The sequence below is a fragment of the Phyllostomus discolor genome, chromosome 12 (genome assembly GCF_004126475.2).
Source record: "Phyllostomus discolor isolate MPI-MPIP mPhyDis1 chromosome 12, mPhyDis1.pri.v3, whole genome shotgun sequence".
NCBI classification, from domain to species: domain Eukaryota; kingdom Metazoa; phylum Chordata; class Mammalia; order Chiroptera; family Phyllostomidae; genus Phyllostomus; species Phyllostomus discolor.
The window spans coordinates 9,125,399-9,144,632 of NC_040914.2; the positions used below are offsets into that span (position 1 = coordinate 9,125,399).

Consider the following 19,234-nt stretch of genomic DNA (forward strand, 5'->3'; position numbering starts at 1 on the left):
TCCCCCCTGCCTCTCTGCCCTCTGAGATGTCCATCCACTGACCTGTCTTCCAGGACTTGTCAGGTGGATGGATGCCTTACGTGGCTCAGTGAGGGCTTCGAGGACCTGGGTCTCGCTTTGTATCCTGAATGGAAAGCCACAAATGAGGGAGGTCGAGAGCTCACCCTGTTGGTGACAGTTTGGGGCTGGGCCTGTTTAAAGACAGAGCTGTGGTTGAGCTTGCATTCAGCCCCACAGCTGCTGCACAGCCCCTTCCCAGATGCAGGTGGTGGCCTCGAGAGGCAGGTGCGCCTTCCCTCACTCACCCACAGCCCCATCTTGGAGCAGGCAGCTTTCCCAGCTCTGACATCCTCAGAAAGAGGTTGGAGGTGGTAGCCCCACATCCTAGGTCCTGCACGCAATAGGTATTTATTGAGTGTTGTGAGTCACTGAGCTCATGAAGTACAGTTTGTTCCCTGAGGTAATCAGGCGAGAGTGGCATGAGCACTCCTTACCTGAAAACCATTGTTAGGCACCAATCCCAGACTCAGAGGTGGATTCTGTTCCAGCCTCAGTCAAGAATCTATCTGGGTGCGTGAAGCACAAAGGGAGCTTCAGAGTCAGTGGGTATCTGGAGACAGAGAGAGGTGTGTGTTTAAACTGGGAAGTAGGCCTCTGAGGATGCTCAGGCCTTGAGCAAGGGGGAGAGGGGGGAGGGCAGAAAGATGGCCGGGGCCAGCCAGGAGGAAGCAGTCCTGGTTGGGGGCGTGGCCCCGAAAGCTGAGGTGTGCAAAGTGTCCAGGACCGATCTGTGGAGGCTCAGAGAAGTTTAAACTTGATCTAGCCAGCTCCCGGGAGCTATCAAGCATATGCATCACTCACACTATGTGTATCTCGTGACAATGTGCCTTGGACAACACAGACTAGCATGTGAGCATGCGTGCCTTCAAGTGCAAGCACACACAGAGCCCCTCACCCTGGTGTCCTCTCAGACACAATCTCCCTCGCAAAAACCAACAAGGAGGTGCTTTAGCCCCTGCCCCCAGGATCCTATGCTGTGCAAGGCTGTGGCCCACACACCAAAGTGTGCGAGCAGGCTGGGGACCCTCCCCCACTGGGGTGCAGACTCATGTGGCATTCACAGACTTAATCCGCCGCAGTGAGGCCAGAGAGGCAGCATCTGTCACTTTCACAAACACAGGCAACGGAGTCAGAGAGACACAGTCCACTGGCTCACGACCGCCTGAGCAGCAGAAGCCTTGCCGCACAGCCCCCCATGCCCAAGACAGAAACAGCCTTCCGTGGCCTCCGCACCAAGGCCAGGCCTGTACACTGAGTCACTCCCTGCATTAAAGCACACACACAAGTGCACACGCACACACACACAGGTGAAGTGTGGCCAGATGCCCTCACTGCCCACCTGCACCGCCTCACCCGCAGACACTCCTCGACTTTGAGCACAGCTGCTGACACCCTAACCCTCCTTCACACACACAGACACAGGCGCTCCTTTTGACTCAAAGCACCGCTGGAGCCGTCCCACCAGCCGCACACACATGCCTACGAGAGGGCTCACACACACACACTCCGACACACAGTCTCGCGGTCCACCAGAACCGCCGTGGCCGGTGGTCAGTGAAAAATGACCGCCTGAGTTGTGTGCCGAGGGGGTGGTTGCCCTGAGGCATGGGCCGAAGGTCACACAACGGGGGACTTCGGACTCCCTTGAGGAAAGGGTCAGGCAGACCCTGAAAGGGCTCCATTGGGCTGGACGGTTCTGCCAGGTAAGGGAGATTCAACAAATGCAGGCCAGAGGCGGGAGCCGACTAATGGCCGAGGCCGCTGATGGCCGAGATGGCTGGTCAGCAAGGAGGGGAGGCTCGACAATTGATGTGACTCGGGCTGGACAGATGATGGTGCCTTTGGCTGCAGCTGGCTGGGGGGCCGAGGACAGAGACCGGACAGGCGTTCTCGCCTGTGTGGGGACAGGGCCTGTGCGACCGTGGAGCAGCGGGTGGTTTCCCAGCCCGGCTCGGCCACGAGTCCCGCCTGGCCTGTGTGTCTGGGAGCCTTTGTATGTGTGAGTGTGTGCACATGTATGTTTGTGCACGCACACACATTTATCTGCAGTCGTCAGTATGCACCTCCCTCCGCAGAACTTGGTGTCTTTGGGACTCTTGGGGTGCACCTCTGTGTGCTTTTGTGTGTATAGGGTACAGGCTCACCCTTCTCATGGGGCCCTGTGCACCTTTGCGTCCAAGTGTGTGTGTGTGTACTGAGCATGTAGGGACCTTTCTTATTGTGAGCTGCGGGGAACTCTTGTGTGCTTGTATTTTTTTTTTTTTTTTGCATTGGGGTGAAGGTCAGGGTGAGGAAGAGGGATGGGTCTGGCTTCAGACTCCCAGCTCTCCACGCATCTGGTGGCCCACAAGGCCATCTTTGTGTGTCCACTTGAGCCTCTCTCTGTGTCTGGGTGTCATCGGGCGTGGGCTCGTGTGCCGGTCCCCTCCAGAGTTCAAATATTGGTGTGTCCATGCCGGCATCTCTGTCTGAGCAGGGCTGTGGGTGGGGGTGAGCCAGACTAGATGAGGGGTCATCTGCTTGCATCTCGTCATCCCTCTGGAGAGGGTCCTGCAACCCGTGCTGGGCCTGGCTGCGGCCCGGTGGCTCAGCACGGTGCGACCACCCCTCCTCCTCTTTCTCCCCCCATGACCTTTGAGCACAGCAGCCCCAAATACATATTTATCAGAGGGGCTGTGGGGACCAGCCCCTCCCCCACCACTCCCCTCAGGGCCCAGCCTGCCTGGCTGCGGAGAAATTAACCTTGTGACACAGGAGCTCACTGACACCCCGGCCCCCTCCCCATCTGCACAGCGTATATGAGCATGGGTGGGTGTGTGAGACAGAGACGGAGAGTAGGTCCTCGCCAGACTGGAGAGGCAGCAGCAGCCCAGGGAAGACAGACACACAGGTGTACACGTGTCCGTGTCACCCATCACACACACGTATCACACACGCACTGCCTCTCTCCCCAAACTATTGAGGCTACGCAAGTCTTGAGCAAATAAACAGATTTTGAAATGGATGTACATGCAGACGCATGCAGTCACTCTGAAACAGACACACACACAGATTTTCCAACACGTGACAGACATGCGCACCGTGAGTCCTGAGACCCGGCTACATGTCGTATCCTTGGTCAGAGGTTCTCTCAGAAACTGTGTGGGTATGAAGCCTGCGGATCCACACGGGTGTTTGTGCGTGCGTCCCCAGAGATGCCGAAAGGGACACACCAGGTCTGGAAACAGGGAGAAGCACAGACTCACACTCAGGCATGAGGGTCAGATGACGCATGCACATAGGTCCCGAGACTCACCAGGCAGGACAGGTACCAACACACCAGGGCGCTCCTCGCTCGGAGGAGTTTTTCAACAAGGAAGGTACAAAGGCAGATACTAACACATGGCAGCGCCCAGCCCGCCTGCCAGTGCGTGCGCACAGGCCACGTGCAGAGGTCCTTCGTGCAGTGCCCGGAAGGGATGCGTCCCGAGTTACAGCGCCTAGCACTCCCCACCTAGAGCAACGTGAAAATGGGAGGAGGCTCAACCTCGCAATCGGCAATCGTCCGTGCGATGAACCCCTCATCACGAGGGGCCCGAGCTCCGTGTGAGCCAGGCCCCATCCTGGAAGCTGGGAAACAGTGATTTACAGACAGACCCAGGCCTTGCCCTGCAAGAGAGCCGAGCCAATAGGATGGGCGCTGATCGTGCCTCAGTGTGCAGTTAGTCCTAAATGGTGATGACGTCTGGGAAGGGAAGGAGCATGAGGCTGTGGGAGGGGTCACGGGAGAGCCCAGTCTAGATCGGTGGGTCAGGTGTAACACCTCTGAGGAAGTGACACGTTCGGCACAACACGCAGCGTCTAAATGTGCAAGCTTGTCCCTCCTGGAACCCACTGAGGCCACACAGGCGTAAATAATGAAGAGCTCAGGCCTCCCTGCCTCCACCCTGCTGTGCCTCAGCACTCCTCTGGGAGACTCCCCTGATGGGCAGTGGGGTCCCCTCGGCTGGGGCCCACAGGTCTGGGCTCTGCTCTGACAGAGGTGCGCATAGCATGCCGGGGCTGTGCAGATGCGGGGGTCATTTCCTGGGAGAGTCCGAGGGCCCTCACCAAGAAGGTAACATGAAGAAGGTGGCAGGGTCCAGAAGAAAGGGGGAGGCAGAGGGCTTTCCAGACAAGCCTTCCTGTGTGCCAGGCACAGAGCTATGAGCCAGTGTGGGTGCCACTGGACCGGCAGCTGTGTGCAGGGAGGGGTGAGAGATGAGGCCGGTGTCCTCAGGGCAGAAGGGTTTGAGGAGGGACTCCCAGGGTGTGAGCTGGGCACTGAGGCAGGGATCCCTCAGAGTCTGGTGGGGAGGGGAGGCAGGAGGAGGGTGGGGAGACCTGGAGGGAAGGGCCTACTGCCCTGCGCATCCACCCTGGTAACCTGGGACAAGGCCTGGCCGGGGAGGGGGGGCGGACGGCCTTCCCCTTGCTCCCAGCTGCATCTCTTGACTACTGAGCTGAATAGAACAGGCTACAACTTGCCCCCACATGGAGGTTTGCTGGGAGCTGGAGGTCAAGCGTTACAGTCCCCCTTAGTGACCACCAACATTTTACTGTTTCCTGAGGTGTGTCACCAGGCCTGAGCAGGGTGCCAAGGCACAGGAATAAGCCAGCCCCTTCCCTGCCCTGGAGGAGCCCCCAGTCTGGGAGGCTGACCCTGACAGAGCCCTGTCGGGCACTGCAAGGCTTTGCTGAAGACTTCTTGAGCTTCTTACAGAAGGATAGGGTCCGGAGGTCTCACAGGGAGGGTGGGGAAGGAGTGAGGATGGAGTGTGGCTCTGGAGGATGAAACCGACCGCCCCTCTGCCACAGTGAGGAAGCCCGTCATCCCCCATTGCACTTGGGGTGTCTTCCTTACTGATCAGCCCTGCGTGAGTGGGCACCCACCTGCCTGTTCAGTTCCTCCTTTCCTCCTGCTCCTGGAAGCTCGGGCCACCCTGGCCTTCTTGCTGTTTCTCTAACACACCAAACTTGTTCCTACCTCAGGGCCTTTGCATCTGCTGTTCCCTTCGCTGGAAAAGCTTTTACCTGCATTTGGGCTCTTACTCAAAACCCACCTTCCTGGACAGGCCTTTCCTGACCTCTCAGTGTAAAGGAACGTCATCTTGTAACCTACCCCTTCACCTGGCCTGTTTTCCTCCTTAGCTCTTAAGTGTATATTCTTGCCTGTTGCATCTCTCCCTCCACGAGAAGGTCGACAACGACACCATGAAGGCAGGAACTTTGTCGTTCATGGCTGTATCCCCCGTGCCTAGAACAGTGCTCAGCATACAGTAGGTGCTTAAAGGGCCTCAGTCAGATGAACAGGAGCTGTTGGGTCCCCTGTCCTCCTCGTTGCCCAATATAAGGGTGGAGCTGGACGTCTGCCCTGCTGTACAGGTGGAGGGAGCTCACTTCCTGGGGACAAGCCGTAGGGCGTGGGCAAGTCAGGCTACCTCCTGCCTGAGCCTCAAAGCAGCCAGACTCCACACCTGTCTTCCGGGGCTGTGCGCTCCCCCGACTCGCTCACAAAGCCCCCTCCAACCCAGCCAACTCACCCTGGCCCCCACCCTGGGCTGCCTTTCCTCCCCACCCCCCGCCCCCCCGGGCTGCGCTGTCACACGCACCTGCGAGGGAGGCCTGGCCCGGCCATGTGTTGGTGGGCAAACCACATTGCTCCTTCTAAGCTTCAACATCCCTCCCCGGCAAGATAAAGGTGTGCGGGGATGAACAGTGGCCGAGAGTGTGGTGATGGTACTAATAATAACTGCTATTTACCAAGTGCCTGCCCGGAGTTAGGCATTGGGCCGGGTACTGTGAACTTTTTTTTTTTTTTCATTAAAAAGAAATGGAGGGAAAAACCTGAGTACGGCGTGTCCCTAGAGTGTCAGGCCTGGGGCGCAGTGCTGAGTCACAAAGGGGACATAACCCACCTGTGCTCGCACACTCGAGTGCCTGCAGCACCACAGCGGTCAGGCGGTCCGCACTGCGCCGGCAGCAGAAGCCCCCAGGGGCAGTGTGGAGGTCCCCGAGGCAGCAACCTTCAGGGGAGAGCCTAGCTTCAACCACCCGAACTCCCGAGTGCTGACCCAGTGGGAGCCTGTGTTCTTCATATCTGGATGGTAGGCCGTGCAGGAGGTCTGGCCTGGAACTGGCCTCAGGAAACACTTAACTTGCTTACTTACTTATTGAATGAATGAATGAACGAACAAAGGAACACATTTAGCCAGATGTCTTCACCGCGTTTGCTCACCCCGAGACCGAGTACCAGGACGCACCTTCTCCTGTCATCTCCCTCTGTGCTCCCTCCCACCCTCTGACATACTACTCACTACGGCATTTGTGGTCGACGAGCTTGGTATCATTTCCATCCCTCACTTGCCCCTGTCTGTGCCAGGCCCCCTCTGCTGAGTTTGCTCTACCCATGGTCTTATTGATTCCTCACATCAGAACGGTGAGGAGGGTGCTATTATTAACTCCATTTTATGTTGGAGTAAACTGAGGCTCAGAGAGGAGAAGCAACTTACCCAGGGTCACACAGCGAGGCAGCAGCAGAACCACTTTGGACCACCACATTCTGGGGCCCCACAGAAGCGAGTTCTCCCACTAGTCCTCTGGCCTGCACTGGACAGCACACTTGCTCTCGCGGTGATTTCCCTCCCAGCAGTCGGATGGCACAAGCCAGACGCCCGGAGCCCTAGCTCGGGTCCCAGCTCTGTCACAACCAGCCAGCTGTGCGACGTTGAGAAAACCCTTTCCCTCCCTCTGGGGCTTGGCTTTCCCTCCAGCTGTCCCTGCTGTCTGTGAGCCCTCAGCCAGTTTCCTGAAGAGGGGACAGGGCACAGAATTTAGCTTGGTTCTATCTGGCCCTTTCAAACAGAGGAGAGCCCAGGGGAGCAAGCGTTTCTGCACTCAGCATTTTAGATTCAACCTGGGGCCTGGGTTCTGCTGGGCTTGGGCACGGGGGGTGGGGGCATAAGACCAACCTGGCTGGGAAAGGAAAGGAGGACAGAGAGACACCACTGGTGTGCCCGCCAAGTGCCTCCCCACGGCCCTGCTTTTGCAGGGTCCGCTGGCCCCGCTTTTTGTAATTACACACAAGTGGTAACTGATGCGATACTTGCTCATTGCAGGAAAAAAATAGAAAATGCAGATATTCAAAGAGATACAAAAAAGCCCTACCATGGTCATCCACTTAAATGAAAAATAAACTAACTTTTTAAAAAACGTTTTTTATTGTTGTTCAAGTAATAAACTAACTTCTTGATGTCTAACTTTCTAAACAGTGTTTTCTCAATGGGAGTATGCCTGCGAATTTATCCAGAAAACATGTTAAAATTCAGATGCCTGTGGCCAAACTCAGAATTCTGACTTTGCTTTAAATTTCTTTTTTCCTTTGGGAAAAAATGTGCGTGCATATGTGTGTGTGTGTGTGTGTGTGTGTGTTTCATAAACATGGGACCACTTGCTACATGCCAGTTTATAACCTGTCTTTTTTCTTCCTAATGATGGATTATGAATGTCACTCTTCTTGTCGATGATTTTATTTTGAACATATTTTAAAAATTTTTATTTGTTGATTTTAGAGAGAGAGAGGAAGGGGGAGCAGAGAGAGAGAGATCAGTTTTTGTTGTTCTACTTATTTACGTATTCATTGTTAATTCTTGAACGTGCCCTGACCAGAGATTGGACCCTCACCCTTGGTGCAGCAGGACGATGCTCTAACCAGCCACCCACCTGGCCAGGGCTCCAGCGCATCTTCCGCCCCTCACAGCCCTCCTTTCTGTGGCTGCAGTACCAGCACTCACTGCACCAGACCCCAGCCGTGGGACCCAGGCTGTTTCCTGGCGGTCCCTGTTGCATGGACCCACAGTTAGCAAGGGAGGACACCGAGGCTCCTAGATGGCCCTCACATGTGTGAAAAGAAAGCCAAGGCACCACCCAGGGGGCTCTGGGTATGGTGAGGGTGCTGCGGACCGGTTCCCAGCCTCACTCAGGGAGGGGCTAAGGGGCCCTGAGTGGAGGGAGGGGCTTGGGTAGAAGCCCCCAGACAGAAGACATCTGATGTGTCACGGGGAAGGTGGTGTTTGAGGAGACCACCCTCTTCCGGGCCCCCAGACTCAGGCGCGCCACAGGCCTGAGTCAGGCTCCCCCGGCCCTCTCGCTGCCTCCCTCCCGGAGCCCACTCGCCGCCTGCTCCATCCTTGCCAGCTTATCAATAGGTTAAGTGGTCAGGTCAGTGATATTGACCATCTGATTAGGACCTTGTCAGATCAATCCCTGGCTCATCTCATGGGCCTCCTCCCCCCGCACACACCCCTGCCCTGCTTTCCTGCGCCAGGGAGCAGGTGGCTGCGGAAGCTTCTGCCCTCCCCACACAACACCCCAGAAGCAGGAGCCCTTGGGCAAGTTCAGAGAAGGTGAGCGCTGGCCTTGGCCTCGTTCTCTCCCCTCCTGGTCCTGCCAGGTCAGGAGCCCAGGGTGCCGTCTCCAGTTTTGCCCCCAGCCCCCCAGCTCTGTGGGGCCCCATCCTGGTCCCCCTGTCTAGGTGCCAGGTTCCTGCACCCACTCCTTGCATCCCTCTCTTGATTGCAGTCATTAGATGCTGCTTGTTCTGCATCCCTGGCCCCTCAGTGTCCAGTCAGATGGATCTGCCTTTCTTGGCTGTGTGACTTTGGGCAAGTGACTTCACCTCTCTGAGCCTTCATTTCCTCATCTGTATCTTGGGGACTGTACTCACCACGTGGTTGTGAGGGTTCTGCAGGATCATACCTGCAGAGCAATGAACTGCACCCAGAGCTCAGGAAACTGCCAGCCGTTTCAGGAAGGGATACTCTGCTGAACCCAGGCAAGCTGAAGTGTTTGTGGGGCAGTGGCTCAGCAGTCTGCCCCGCAGTGGAGGTGTAGGTGGGCAGCCTGTGTCTGTGGGGCAAGGGGCACTGTCATCCTCAGGCCTGTCCCAGCCCCATCGTGCTACCCTCAGACCCTCCATCCTACCCTCCAGGAGCCCACAGTCTGTCAGGCAAGTCGCAGACAGACCCCAGGACACAGCAAACCATTGTCACAGCTGTGGGGAGAGCAGATGGGCCAGGCCCAGATGCTGAGCTTTGTTTCTTCTCCAGCAAGTATCTCTGGTGGGTCTCCCCCTTCTCTGTGGTGCAGATGCAAAGAACACAGATTTTGCCCTGGCTGCTGTAGCTCAGTGGATGTAGTGCTGACCTGCAAACCAAAGGGTCGCTGGTTCAATTCCCAGTCAGGGCACACGCCTGGGTTGCAGGCCAGGTTCCCTGTTGTGGGGCACATGAGAGGCAACCACACGTTGATGTTTCTCTCCCTCTCTTTCTCCCTCCCTTCCCCTTTAAAAATAAATAAATAAAATATTTTTGTATTAGATTTTATTTTATTTATTTATTTATTTATTTATTTATTGTGGGGCCTCTCATGTGCCCCACAACAGGGAACCTGGCCTGCAACCCAGGCGTGTGCCCTGACTGGGAATCGAACCAGCCACCCTTTGCTCCACAGTCTGGTGCTCACTTCACTGAGCTACACCAACCAGGGCTAAATAAAATATTTTTAAAAATTAAAATTAAAAATGGACCATAGATTTGGAGTTAAGAGGACTCAGGGTTCAAGTCTGGGTTCCTCCTCTTTCTGTAGTGGGTCACCGTGGGCCAGCCACCTCCCCTGTCCTTCCCTCAGAGTCCCCATCTGTGAAATGGGGAGAAGGCATCTTCTAAATAGATCCGACTGCCACCTCCTGCAGGCTCAGTGATGGCTGGCAAGACGGCTCCCGCCTTCCACAGGCTGTCTCTCCCCTGGAGAAGGTCTCTCTCTACTTGGGAGCGGGTTCTGTCGGAGGGCATATGCGGACACAGGGCCCCGGGGATGGGACTGGGAGAACTGGAGGCAGACGGGCGGGGTAGTGCGCCCCTGGACAGCACGACCGAGGGCGGGGGGGCGGGGGCGGGCGGGAACCAGGGCTGGGCCCTGAGGGAGGGAGAAGCCCCAGAGCGCAGAGGGCGCTGCTCCGGGGCAGACCCCAGCCCTAAGGCGCTGTCTGACTCCCGCCCCCGGAGGCCCGGGATTCCCCTGCCGCCCGCCATCACTTACACCAATATTGACGGTTAATGCCGTGTCGCCACCGTGTTCAACACTCCGCGCGGCTAATTGTTTTGACTGGGAATCCGCAAGGCGATTAAACGCCATCGATTTTGCCCTGCGCGCTGCATCGATTTTTAAATTTCCTATTGATCCTGGCCCTAAATCTCCTTAACCAAGACCTCACCGTGGAGATGACAGCCGCTGATTAGCTCCGGGGCGGGGTGGGGGGGGCAGCCCCTGAGGGGGGAGAACCCCAGCTCCTCCCTCCACCCCCCAACCAGGCGTCCTGGCCCCCTTCCACCCCTGAAGATGGAGGTCTGTGGGGGTGGAGTTGGGCGGACCCCTGGTTCCTGTTACCGCCCTCGATTCTTCCCCACTCGGGCTTCTCTCTGGACCCCTCCGCGCCTCCTCTCTGCCCCTCTGCGTCTCCTCAACTCTTCTCTTTCCTATCTGTCGGTCTGTCTTCCGTCATCCGTCCGCTCGCCTGTTTGTCTGTCTCCCCACTGTTTCAGTCTGTCTTTTCCTCTTTCTCTTTCCTCCTCCTGAACTCCAGCCCTGTCTCCACTAACTCTGTGCTGTTGGCTGGTCCTGGGCCTCATCTGTGCTACCAGGGTTAACGTGAAACAGAAGAGTGGTCCGCCAAACTTCCAGGTCCTTGGCGCTCCGACCGCCCCCTCTGACTTCCTTCCCAGGAGTTTGCCCACAGGGACTCGGAGACATCAGTGTCCTGGCCTGTGACCTCGCCGACAGGGCTGCCCTCTCTGGGCCTCAGCATCCAATGTTGCTCACCGTCCATTTCAGTGCTCGCCGGGTGGGACCGTCTCCCGGCCATCCTGGCCATCCCGCCCCGCCGGGCAGTCTGTCCCTATCCTGTATTTCCTGTGCCTTCTCTGAGTGCCCAGAGCAAGAAGGGCAAGGGTGGTGTTTGTGCAGCCTCAGGTAGCTTTTCCGAGAAGCCTGTGTCCCCAGAAGGCAGGACACCAGCTTTCAGAGGGAGGCACACAGGCCCGGTGCTCTCAGCAGCACCCCCCGCCCCCAACCCCAGGCGTGCAGGATCCTCGGGAAATCAGGTCTCCTGGTAGCCCCGCTTGCTGCATCTGCAAGGTGGGGGTGATATCAGCAGTCGCTGTGCTCACCTGCAGGGCTGTGGGGGGCTTCACAGCCACTTTGTGGGGAGAGCGCTGCCCATGTCCTGTCTACCCTTCTGTCCTCTTCCCCTTCTACGCAGAGCACAGGGAGGCCTTTCTGCAGACAGCCTGGGTGGTGCTTCTCCCCGCAGCTGCTTGGACTGGGCAGCGCTGGGTGCGGCCCTGGCTGCCTCTGTGGCTGCATCCTGCCACGTCTCAAGCTGAGCCCTGGCCAGGCAAGGCCCGGTGTTCTCTTCCCTCCCCCCACCCCTCCACCTGCCTGAAGTTGATTTGTCTGCCCCGCTTGGCTGGGGGGTTTCGTCTTCGTCCTCGCCAGGTCCTCCCTGAGCTCCCCTGGGATTCCCGTGGTACCCTCTGCCTGCCCCTGAGTGGGGCCCCCTGGCTGTACTCCGTCTCCCCAGCTTGTCCATGACACACCCTGGAGGACAGGGCGGAGACCTTATCTAGCCTGTCACCGAACCCTCTACCCTTGGTCCAGAGCCTGGCTCAGACAAGCCTCAGTATTTGCTGATTAACCAAATGGAAAACTGAAAGAACAGGTCCACAAGTCGGAAATATCAGCGTGACTTTTATTCTCATCTCCTCACAGCACGTAGACACTTAACAACGAGTAGCACTTTAGATTTCTTTCTCATCAGACTCTCCCAGCATTCCTTTGAGACGCATACTTTGTTAATGAATTAATTCCTTTATCCATCCATCCATCCACTCAGCATCCGTCACGTACTGATGGAATACCCCACCTTTGCAGGGCCCTCTGCCAAAGGCTAAACCTGGAAGACCCAGTCCCTGCCCTTTAAGGAGCTTCCACTCAGGGGCAAACGTATTTCCCAAGGGCCGCAGGCAGTACAGCCACTTACAAGATGGCAACACTGAGGCTTGGAGCCCAGCCGTGACCCCTGAAGGCAGTAAGTGGCTGTCAGGACCTGACTGCACACTCACCAACTGGTGACTCCGGATGGTGTGACAGGAGCAGGGTCCCTCCACGCAAGGACCACTGCATGCTGCGTGCGGTGGAGATGCTTCACGAATTCCCTGGGATGCTGACGACCTCTTCCTTTCTCTCCAGGTTCTCGACTGGACTGGGTTGGTGGCCTGAATGTATTAGCTGTGCTGCGTTTCCCCAAGAGGTAAGGGCCATGGCGCCGAGTTCTGCTTGTCACTGTGCTCGGCCCTGCTTTCCCTCTGAGCCCCTGCCCCACCCCAGTGGGCGCCGCCCTTCCTTTCTGCCTCTGCCCTCCATGAGGTTTGTTTGGCTAGTTTGTGTTTTCATCCTCTGTGTGTCTGGTAGCTTGCTGGCCCGGCCAGTGGTTCTGGGTGTTGGTGACCGTGGGGGCTTCTGTTGAGAGCTGGAGCTCAGTGGGTTAGAGCAAGGGCGATCTGGTGGCTCAGATCACAGCTTGGGGTAAGGCACACCGGTGTCCAAATCTCTTTTTTGCTTCTCCCTGACTGCAAGTGACTGGGGACCATTGGAGCTTCTATCTCCTGATCTGTGAGAGGGAAAAATGACAGAAGCCACCTTAAGTGTGGCCCTGAGGATGGAAGGCCAGTGAGGCCATTTTAATTCCGGCTTTGGAGCTGAGTGGCACCAGCCGTGCCCCATGCCAGCTGTGTGATCCGCAGTACCCCTCACCCCCGTCAAAGGAGGGCGGAGACAGCACCCAGGCCCCAGGATGTGGGGGTGAGAGAAGTCACTCCATGAAAGCGTGGAGCCTCAGGAAGCGGGAGCTCAAGAGGTCCAGGGTCGGTGAGGCCCCTCTCAGAGCCTACTGAGACCCCCCAAACAGAGGCAGTTGTTGTCCAGCCACTCAGCCCCATGGGACGCAGGGGCTCTGGGCAGCTCAGACCTTGCTCCGCTCAGCTTGGCGAGGCCCCGACAGCCAGCTTCACACATGGGGCCAGGGCCTGTGGGGAGGGCCTTCCATGCTGCTACCTCTATTCCAGCCAGAGCAGCTTGACCCACAGGCGGGCTGGAAAATGTAGGGGTCTGGGGTTGTTTTTCAGGTGTACTGACTGTCCCCTGCAGAGATGCAAGGGGACAAGGTCCCCCACTGGCCAGATTTTCTGATTTTTCAAAAGAAGACAGAAATGTTATGTTGCAATTAACACAACATTTCAAAAATCCCTGTGTGGTCCGAACTGCACGTTTTAGGCAGCCTTAGCCTACAGCTTTCTAGTTTCAGTATAGGCTTTCTCCCAGGAAAACATCCCTACATCTACTGACTGTGCTCCAACCTCAGGATGTTCGAGAGCCCCTAAAACTCACCTGTGGACCCCCTTCTAGCTGGTAAGGAACGTAGGGGCCTGGGGCCAGGATGATGCCTGCTTTCTCTGGGAAACCAGACTGTAGCTTTCCCAGGAACCCTCACATCCTCTGTGCTTCTGACATTGAAAAGAGGGTCAAGGAGCTGCTCTCAGGTTGCAGAATTTGTTTCAGGGCTAGAGGCTGGTTTTGGAGAATGCCTGAAAGTTGGGCTAAAGCTGGGCTAAACATAATTACTTTTAAACTCACTATGTTTCAGAGTTGGTGGAGGTAGCTTTTGTGTTCAGAAAGATGTTTGTCGAGTATCCAAGTTTTTACAGACAATGCGTGACAGAGTTGGTGACCTGTGCCCGAGAGCTGTTCAATCCCAGTGAGGACACTGATAGTTCTTAGGGACCCCCTATATGCCAGGGTCCGTTCTGGGTGCTTGGCCCTTCACCCTCACTGCAGCCCTGTGAGGTAGATTTAGTCACCTGTTACAGGGGAAGGAAACTGAGGCACAGAGAGGGGAGGCAACCAGCCTAAGGTTCCCGAGCAAGTCAGTGGCGCAGGCCGAGTTGGAACGAGGGCCTGCCTGGACTTCAGGCTCTCATTCCTCTGCCCCACCGAAACCCACCTGAGGTTTTGGGATCTCTTCAGACGCAAAATCTTTGAGCTCTGGGAGTGAATTTGATTTGGGGAAACACTTGGAGTCTTACTTGGCACCAACTCTGGTACATTTAGCAATGAAGGGGTTGGACCGGGGTCCTCAAGGTCTGGACCTCAGACCAATACTGGTCCGGGCTGTCAGGAACCGGGAGGCACAGCAGGAGGTGAGCTTGAATATAATGTGCTTGAATCATCCCGAAACCACCTGCCCCACCCCCACCCCCGTCTGTGGAGAAATTGTCTTCCATGAAACCTGTGGCTGGTGCCAAAAAGGTTGGGGATCGCTGGGTTGGGTAATACTGGGGTGACCTGTTCTGTTTTGATAGAAACTAGAGACAAATCTACAACAGAGATGTTTGGCTGGTGGAGTCTGTAGACTCACCTTGAAGGCTGTTGCTAACATACCCGAGTGGTTCAAGGGGAAGTCACCCTCACAGGCAGATGGGTTTGAAGGAGACCACATTCTTTTAGATCTATAATTTTGTTACAAACAGCAACTACCACAAGAGCTGCCCCGCCCACCTCATCTCTCCTGTATAGTCACACTGGGAAGGTGAGTGATTCCCCAAAGGTGAATGGAGGCCTCCCTGGAGCCCTGGTGCAAGTGAGATCCCTCCAGCTCTGGAGGTGCTGGGCCAGCCCCTGGTACCCACACGCTCCCATCCTTCACCCACTCTGTCTTCTTCTCTGCTTTCCTCCCCACCAGGCCAGGCCCTTCTCTCCCTTGTGGTTGGGTTCCTTCCTCCCCAGGCCAGATTGCCCCCCGAGTGTTCTTCCTCCTTGAGCACTGTTACCACACCTGGTCGTGTGTTAGGCGTGTAGTGTCTCCCCATAGCTCTATGATGGGGGGCGGCTCTCTTTGTCCAACCTGTCTACACCCAGCCCCTGGCACAGTGTAAATGCTTAGTAGGTGTTTGTTGAGTGAGTAAGTGAGCACACAGACACACAAACCATATCCACATATTTATTTCTTCAGCCAACATTTCCTGGGGTTCTTTGTCTGCCTCATTCTGGTGACCCAGAGGGTCCCCAGGCTGGCGGGGAGACAGGCACAAACAGTACTGGTCTGAACTGGCAGGTCTGCAAGGGACCGGGTCAGGGAGGGTAAGATGTGCTAGCCCCTTCTGAGGGGCTCTGGCAGTCTTTGGGAGGAGGAAGTGGGAAGGGGGGCTTTTGAAGGGTTAGGAGAAGCCAAGCAGTGAGTGGGCGGGGCCACTCTTGGGCACCAAGGGGGCTGGTCTGGCCTCACAGTTCCCATGGCCAGCATGGGAGGCCTTCCCAGGGCTGGGCTCTGTCCCCACCTTGTCTCGTCATTTCTCCTGTCCTTCCATCCTTCCGAAAAAAGACTTGGTGCCCTTCAGTGTGGCCCAGGCCCTGGGGTGGCAGGGACTCAGACGCTAGCCCCCGGGCAGGCCCAGGGTACACACACTCAGCCCTGGGGGCACTGGAATGCCTTGGAAGCTCAGCTGTGGGTGGCAGGCTCCTGTGGCTGGGTCTGGGGAGGTGACTCAGAGGGAGCCCAGGACTGTACAGGACAGAGGACATCTCGGGGACAATGTAAATGTGGTGGTGGGATGTTCCAGGGTTGGCCTATGAGGCAGTATAGGTGTACACGAGCCAAGAAGCCGGCAGGTGGGGTCAGGGCTTTGCTCGGATCTCCCAGGCCCTTAGCCACACGTAGGGCTGTGCTGGGGGCCAGGGTTTCAGCTAAGTGAGTAGGGTGTGGGCTGTGACAGACGTGGGCAGGCCAGGCAGGAGCTCCAGTGTGGGGGTGGTTCCTTGGAGATGGCGGGTACGCTGTGGCTATAGGGCAGGCGCCCCAGGGGTGGCCCCCAGGGTGAGGCTGTGTGTGCGGCTGCAGGCTGTTGGCCCCGCTGGGCAGCGGCGCACCTCCCTGGGCGTGGAGTCAGGCTGAGAGGGGCTGTTGCCGTGGTCGGTGGGAGGTGGCAAGAGATCACTGGATTCCTTTGGTTGCCTTTGCTGTCCGTGGATAGGTGGAGACAGCTGATACCCACCCAGGACTGGGAGTGTCTGTTGTCCACCGGGTGGGGTGTCACAGGTGTGGGGGAAGGAACAGCGGCTCACAGCTCTCGGCAGCTTCGATGGGTCCCTGAGATCCGTGACAGGCCCAGAGGAAACGAAGGTGGAAGTGGCCGCCGTGCTGGCTGGCGAGCACGGAGCCCCAGGGCCTGGGGCAGGCACTGGGCTCGTGACTCCACGTAGAGGGCACCCCTGCCCCTGCATCGTCAGGCCGTGAGGCTCGAGACCCACGTTGCCCTGCTGGCCCCGCTCCACCCCTCACGGTCTCTGCCCCTGGTTTCCCTCCTCTTCTTTTTCTTCCCCTGGAGCTCCACCCAGTCCTCTTCTATTTTCTTTTGCTTGGTCTTCATCCCTCTCCGGGCCTCTCCCTTCCACCCCAGTTGCCTCCTTTTCTCTGAGCTTGGATCTGTTTCCAGGCTTCCATGTAGGGTGTGTTGGGTCCACGTCTACGTTTCTGCATCCAGAAACAGCTGCCCAGAGATGGGGACCTAGTGGGGAGGAGGGGACGAGGAAGAGAGAAAGCAAAGTGGTGCTTGAGGGAAAGCCGGAAAGGAAGTGCCCCCACTCCAGGTTGGCACCGCCACTGGCCCTCGTCCCCATGGGGCGCACATGGACATGTGGAGGGCTGGAGGGTCCTCTGAGGAAGGGGAGTCCAGAAATCCACCAGAAGGGAGGAGAGTGGGAGCAAGACACTTGGGGAGATGCACAGAACACTCCACGGTAGAGAAATTCCTGGAGAGAAGGAGCAACTGAGTGGACCAGACAAAGAGACATGGGGACAGCAAAGAGTCAGCGGGGAAAGCAGCGTTGGGGACTTGGAGACAGTTAGAAAGAAGCAGAGAGTCCTGTAGTGTGCCAGCAAGGTGGTGAGCTGTTGAGAGATGACAGCCGCTAGGCGTGGTGGGGAGGGGCAATGAGAATGAGCAGGGCTGAGGAAGGTGGGCCCTTGGGGCAGGAAGGCTGTGCCTGTGCCTGGAGTCTGGGGGCGCCACCCCTCACCAGGCTGCTGTGCCGGGCAGAATATAAGGAACTTGACCAAGGTCCCTAGTGTGTGTCTGTGTGTGTGTGGAGGGTGACGAGGCAGGAGTGTGGGAGGAGGGGGGTACTGCTCTACCTGCCCTTGTGATCCTGGCCCATCTGCTCTGGTCCTCCCTGCTGTGGCCCTGTCAGTCTGTCCTGTCCCCTGCCCACCTCAGCTCACAGGGGCTCAGAGGACTGTGAGAAGGGCTTGGGCCCCCCTGACTTCTGGCCTGGGGGTGGGTAGAGAGAAAGCCTGTGTGTGTGTGTGTGTGTGAGAGAGAGAGAGAGAGAGAGAGACAGAGAGAGAGAGACAGAGAGAGAGGGAGCAATCGCTGTGGACTAGGTCTCTCCTCAGTGCCTCTCTAGCTTTGCTGTCTTAGGCTCTCCTGCATTATCAACTTCCCTCCACCTCGAGCTGTGTGTCCTTCAAGGTTCCTCTCACCAGCTGTCTCTCACTTTCCTTGTCTTCTCTCCCTGTGTCTCTGTCTCTCCACCTATCTCACTCTCTCTTGGTCTTTCTGTTCCTCTCTGTATCGCTCCTGCTTTCTCCCCATCCGCTCCCTCCCCACCTCTCTCCCTCTTGCTTTCCCAGTTCTCTCCATCTACGGCCCCCATTCTCTCTTTATCTGTGCCTTCTCTGCATGGCTCCATCACGGGGTTCACTCTGTTGTATTCTTGCCCTCCCCGTGTCTCTTTCTGTCTCTCCCATCTCTGCTTCTCTGTTTCTCCATCTGGTCCTCTCGTTTGCCCTTCCTCTGCTTTTTTCTTTGCCTTTGCCTCCTGCATCTGTCTCTTCTGGTCTCTTTCATCTTCTGTCTCTCCCTCCTGTCTCTCACACTCTCTGCGGGTCTCTACCTCACCCCTGTCTCTCCGTGTCTCTGGCATCCATCCCTGCCTCTGTGTGTGCCTCTCTTGCTCCCCCTCCCTTCCCCCCTTTTTTCTGTTTCTAACACCCACACTCACATCCTACCTCAGGAGTAATTGCTTTTGTCTGGGTTGGACTGGACTTGTGGTGGGGGGAGGGCGGGGGGGAGCGGGTGGCGCTGGGGGGGTTGGGAAGGACGGAGGTCGCTTAGTGGAGTTGAGGTGGCATCTGCCAAAGCAGGGGATGCTGAGGAGCAGAGGTCCACTGTCCATGGGGGAGGGGGGCCCTGGGCTCATCCTGGTAGGGGTCTGGGCCTCTGGAAGGGGATGGAAGAGACAAGCAGGCCCTCACGTGAGGATTCAGAGGCGAGGTAGCACCAAAGCGGGCCAGCCAGCACCACAGCAGGAGCCTGCCTGCGCCGCCTCAAACTGTCCCCCACTCAGAGATCCCCCAGCACCATCACGTCCACTGAGTCACCACGACACGCACGGAAACACTCCCAAAGCCTCTGATCCACTCGGCCATCAGCACACAGGGATACATGGCGTCACATAGACACACGGAAAGTACACGGGGTCTCTGGCACTCGTACAGAGAAAGGGCTTCTGATGGTGCAGAGATGACCGCGCCTGTGGCCGCCCACCGGCACAAACACAGAGTCCACTCGCACGGACACACGGGACTCTTGCCACAGTTCCCAGACACTCACAGGAACACCCATGCTCAGACACACACGGGTGGCAGGGGCTTGAACACACCAACACGCAAATTTCCTGGAACACGGGGCATGCAGCCACCACATTACCTGGGGGTGGGGGGGTCACTGAGAGGCTCCTGGGAATGCTTCTGCGCTTCCCTGAGGGACAAACAGGTCTTCATGCACATCCAGGCGTTTGGGGGATCCACTCATGGACGCACACACAGAGCCGCCAAGCCCCCTGGGACACACCCGCGGGCCGGTGGCCACGGAGACACAACGTGTCAGCTGAGACGCATGGGGCACACGGCCTCGGAGACCCGCGGCAGCCCCCCAGGCACACGGGGGAGAAGCTCACACCCTGCGCTCACGGCGCAGCACCGCCC

At 57.4% G+C, this 19,234-nt stretch overlaps 3 protein-coding genes across 3 annotated transcripts in view; 1 reads left to right on the plus strand and 2 right to left on the minus strand.

Annotated features, from left to right (window-relative positions):
- The window catches only part of LOC118497666 (carcinoembryonic antigen-related cell adhesion molecule 21-like), an 834,765-nt gene that overhangs the window by 443,777 nt on the left and 371,754 nt on the right, over positions 1-19,234 (minus strand). The window lies entirely within an intron of this gene.
- LOC118497667 (carcinoembryonic antigen-related cell adhesion molecule 1-like) overlaps positions 1-19,234 on the minus strand; it is a 746,496-nt gene that overhangs the window by 438,582 nt on the left and 288,680 nt on the right. The window lies entirely within an intron of this gene.
- Positions 1-19,234, plus strand: part of POU2F2 (POU class 2 homeobox 2) — a 77,864-nt gene that overhangs the window by 4,286 nt on the left and 54,344 nt on the right. Inside the window, exon 2 of the mRNA XM_036012831.1 lies at positions 12,385-12,445. The gene's annotated coding sequence lies outside the window, so the exon portion shown is untranslated. The remainder of the gene's footprint in view (positions 1-12,384; positions 12,446-19,234) is intronic.